This window comes from Trichosurus vulpecula (genome assembly GCF_011100635.1).
Source record: "Trichosurus vulpecula isolate mTriVul1 chromosome X unlocalized genomic scaffold, mTriVul1.pri SUPER_X_unloc_2, whole genome shotgun sequence".
In the NCBI taxonomy this organism is placed as follows: Eukaryota; Metazoa; Chordata; class Mammalia; order Diprotodontia; family Phalangeridae; genus Trichosurus; species Trichosurus vulpecula.
In genome coordinates, this window is record NW_023494378.1 from 3,522,267 (window position 1) to 3,527,463 (window position 5,197).

At 41.0% G+C, this 5,197-nt stretch overlaps 1 pseudogene; it reads right to left on the bottom strand.

Annotated features, from left to right (window-relative positions):
- Positions 1-3,948: 3,948 nt before the first annotated feature.
- On the bottom strand, positions 3,949-4,635 carry LOC118833157 (annotated as a pseudogene).
- Between the last annotated feature and the right edge of the window lie 562 nt (positions 4,636-5,197).

A 5,197-nucleotide genomic window follows, 5' to 3' on the forward strand; every position in this document is an offset into this window, starting at 1 on the left:
ATGATATTGTTTGATGTCATTAAATGATGACATTTGAAGTATTTTTCATTGTCCTAAACTTTTAAGTAAATAGTAGTATCTTGTTTGAACAGGAGATGTCAATGAAAGACTGTTATTTTCCTCATCGACAATTAATTGGTCAAAAAACATTAATTATGCACCTACTTTCAGTTCAATTTAATAAACATTTATTGATCACCTACTTTGTGCTAGGCACTTTGCACCAGTTATGGGGGGACTTAATAGGTATGTGTGTGTGCATATATATATATATATATATATGCACACACACATATATATACATATACATATACATATACATATACATATACATATACATAGATATGTCTTCTAAATTCAGAAAGAAATAAGAGGGCAAGAGGATAGGTTGGAGGAGAGAATAAGGGAGGGACTCTTAGACCAGTGGGTATGTTAAGGAATTGGAGGGCAACACAGTGGGAAGTAGTGAAATAGAGGAGTGAGGAGGGGTAGGGTAAATAGGGTGAGAAGGATAGAAAGGAAAATTAGGAGGGAGGAAAATACATTGCAGGTAATTATAGATTGCAATGTGAATGGCATGAATTTACCCATAGAATGGAAATGGATAGATGATTAAAAATTTGAATTCAACATTATTGGTTTCAGGAAACATAAAAATGAGAGACACACACAGATAAAATAAAGACCAGGAATAGAATTCAGTGTGTAAAAAATCAGGGATAGTAATCATAAACTCAGAAAAAGTTAAAATTAAAAAAGATTTAATCAAAAGTGAAAAATAGAGAAACTAGACACTGTCAGGAATTCTTTTTTCTGTTTTTTAAACTTTGTATAACTTTATTTTTTAATTCCATATTTTATTATTTAATATTTTTTAGTTTTAGCATTGATTTCCACAAAATTTTGAGTTACAAATTTTCTCCCCTTTCTACCCTCCCCCCACTCCTAGATGGCCTATATTCTGATTGCCCTTTTCCAAGGTCAGCCCTCCCTGCTGTCACCCCACTTCCCCCCCCCATCCGCTTTCCCCTTACTTTCTTGTAGGGCAAGATAGATTTCTATGCCCCACTGCCTGTATATCTTATTTCTCAGTTGCATGCAAAAACAACTTTTTTGAGCATCAGATTTTAAAACTTTGAGTTCCAAACTCTCTCCCCTCTTCCCTCCCCACCCTCCCTAAGAAGGCAAGCAATTCAACATAGGAGACATGTGTATCATTATGTAAAACACTTCCACAATACTCACATTGTGAAAGACTAACTATATTTTGCTCCCTATCTTGTCCCCCTTTATTCAATTTTCTCCCTTGACCCTGTCCCTTTTCAAAAGTGTATGCTTTTGATTACTTCTTCCCCCATCTGCCCTCCCTTCTATTGTCCCCCGTTTTTATCCCCTACCCCCTACTTTCCTGTGGGGTAAGATACCCAATTGAGTGTGTATGTTATTCCCTCCTCAAATCAAATCAGAGGAGAGCAAGATTCACTCATTCCCCATCACCTGCACCCTCTTCCCTTCCAATGAACTGCTGTTTCTTGCCACTTTATGTGTGATAATTTACCCCATTCTATCTCTTCCTTTCTCCCTCTCTCAATATATTCCTCTCTCACCTCTTAATTTAATTTTTTTAAATATCATCTCTTTATACTCAACTCACCTGGTGCCCTCTGTCTATATATGTATAGGCATATTCCCTTCAACTACCCTAATACTGAGAAAGGTCTCATGAATTACACACATCATCTCTCCATGTAGAAATGTACACAAAACAGTTCAACTTTAGTAAGTCCCTTATGATTTCTCTTTTCCTGTTTACCTTTTCATGCTTCTCTTGATTCTTGTCTTTGAAAGTCAAATTTTCTATTCAGCTCTGGTCTTTTCACTGAGAAAGCTTGAAAGTCCTCTATTTTATTGAAAATCCATATTTCGCCTTGAAGCATCATACTCAGTTTTGCTGGGTAAGTGATTCTTGGTTTTAATCCTAGCTTCTTTGACCTCCACAATATCATATTCCAAGCCCTTCAATCTCTTAATGTGGAAGCTGCTAGATCTTGTATTATTCTGATTATGTTTCCACAATACTCAAATTGTTTCTTTCTGTCTGCTTCCATTATATTCTCCTTGACCTGGGAACTCTGGAATTTGGCGACAATATTCCTAGGAGTTTTCTTTTTGGGATCTTTTTCAAGAGGCGATTGGTGAATTCTTTCAATTTCAATTTTACACTCTGGCTCTAGAATATCAGGGCAATTCTCCTTGATAATTTCTTGAAAGATGATATCTAGGCTCTTTTTTTGATCATGGCTTTTAGGTAGTCCAATAATTTTTAAATTGTCTCTCCTGGATCTATTTTCCAGGTCAGTGGTTTTTCCAATTTCACATTATCTTCCATTTTTTCATTCCTTTGGTTCTGTTCATAGGATAGGAGTTCCATACATTTTCCAGTGGAAACACAAATCAAACTACCCATTCCACCTTTGGTGAAGCATAATCTCTTTATAGGCAAAATATAGTGTACAGCAAGGCAGCCACAACTAGTTCTAGTCACTGCTTGCCATGGTGATGGGTCATTGCCAAGGATACCTCGAATCCTGAGATGCTGGCACTCAGACTAGCTCCTTATCAGGCCTCCATTATGATCCCTAGGCCAGGAGGAGGGGAGGGCCTCTTCCCAGCTTTGTCCTGGTGTTTCAACAGTCTGGCTAGCAGCTTCTGTGGGGGTGTAAGATCCACCCACAGCCAGCACCCGGAAAGCTGCCAACAGCACAGGTTCTTTTGATCTGCCTTAATAAGGAAAACAAGGTTAAAGGGGTGGACAAGTTTACTTTAATTCAGCACACAGACAGCATTCACTCGGTTCAGGGAAAAAAGCCACCACCCTGAACTTCAGAATAAAATACAAACAAATTACAAACATCAACAGACAGACCCAATACAATTCATAGTTATCAACATCTAGATTCATCCCGAGAGCTCAGAACAAGGGCTGGCCCAGAGTCACGCACCACCACTGCTGCAGCAACGAGCTTCAAAGAACAGACAGCCAACCCCTGGTTTTTATATCTTTTTCAGCATCAGGGGTGAGTCACACATGCGATTCACCCACGTGACCTAGAATTGTCACAAAGAGGCGGACTTAAACCCACGTAGTCTAAAAGCCTCTGCTCTCCCAGACATGTAAACTAGGCCCTCCCTGGAGTTAGCCCCACCTTGGGCCCCACCATAGTTGCCAATCCACACCCACTAAGGTTTTACACCTAATAGGGGCTTGGGCCTGGGGCTTAGCACCTAGTAAGGCTCAATGAATTACTCAAAGGGAACAAAGGCCAAACTCTTCAAGGGCACTTGTTGAACTAAGTGCTAAGGAGCCCATTTTGATTACCAGCACACCTGGACTGCCTGCTGGACGCAGATCTAAATCACCAGGGGCTGCAGAATATCAGGAGATACCCACAAATGCACAGTAATGTACACAAAGGCAGATACATTGTATATATCTAAATACAGAGGACAAAATAAAGACAGACATAAGAGATGCGCAGAGGTAGAGACAGAGAAAGGCTGAGCCAGAGCCAGAGAAGTAGAAACATAAATGCAAACTACAGAAGAGTATGCACGAAGAGACACATAAAGCTAGTAGCTATTGCTTTGAGACATGAATCAGGGAAGGGAGCAAACATCATCCCAGGCACTCTGGTGACTTCAGTTATTTTATTCTTCTATTTCAAAGAGAATTTTATTGTCAGTACAGTTGAAAATGACAATGCACAAAAGCACAAGAGGCTATTGTCCTGGAGGTTCTCACTTCCCTCCCACTCGAAATGGCAGGGAGAAAACAGTTGAAGAAAGCACGTAATCACAAACAATGATCAACTCTAAAGACAAGGAGTTTGTTCCAAAATAACCCACCATAATTAATCCAATGATTGTGAATAGCTTCTCACAGTAAGATTAAGATATTGCAAACATAGTGTTTTCATTGGGCTTCCGTTCAGTGGATAGGGGTGCCTCCTTGAAGGAGATGAGGACTGAGAGCATGTGGGACACATCCTTGGCCTACTTGCCAGACTTGGGGTTAAAGTCACACAGCTGAGCCACAAGTTTCCACACAGTGCCAGGAGAAATCTCTTCACCATCATTTACAAAAGCTTCTTCAGCTGCCCTGTCATATACTTTTGTTTTTTATAGCTATTCGTCTTGCCTTGCATACCATTCTTCCAACTCCTCCATTGCTTTTTCTTTCCATTCTGCTTCCTGCTTCTGAGAATCAGCATCAAGAACTTCCAGATGTTTCATTTGTTCTCCCCATTTATGGATACTCTCTGGTTCTGAGGTAATTGATCCACCTGTGAAATAGCTGCATAACTATGGATTGGGCCATGACACTCCTGGTAGTATTTTCCATTCATCACTCCATCAATAGCATACGGGGTGGGGGGGGAGGGATCTGCCACTGTTGGGGATGCTGAACACTTTGTGATTCTTGATACCCATGATCTTGCTCAATTGCTGGGCTATGAAGGTCGTGGCCAAATCCTCCTCAGTGCTGATGCCATTTGCCACCCTGTTACCTACTGCAGAACTCCCCAGGGCAGGGGCTGGAGCAGCAGCTGCACCAAATGGGTCTACCTCAGTCATGGCGCATAGGGCCAGAGCAGGCGGGCAGGGAGCAAGACAGGGGAAGAAAATGCAGTCGTGGCAGAGGTCAGTGGCCACTGTGGTGGTGGTGGTAGTGAGGGCCAGGTGAGAAGAAACTGAGGCCCAACAAGTTTAAGTTGTTGCCCAGGATCACACAGATATTAAGCATCAGACACAACACTTGAACCCAGATCCTCTGACTCCATAGCCACCCGAATACAATTCTGGCTCCCAGAGCAGCTTTTGCCACCAAACCAGGGCTACCCCAGGGGACATTGGAATGTGGCTCTTCATTCTCTACAAAGAAAGAAGAAAGGACCTTAAGCTTGCATGTGATCGATCAGAATAATAACATAGCAAATATAGGACAAGCTTTAAGTTTACCTGGTGAAAAGTGCAAAGAATACAGGTTATGTTCTTGATCATACTGCCTGGTACATACATAGTAGGCACTTAATAAACACTTGTTAAATTGGCTGGTTCTGTAAAAGTCAAGATAACTCTTCTTCCCTCTCCAATTGTCTTGTAAACACTTCCCAGGGTCTAGCTTTTTTAATTATTA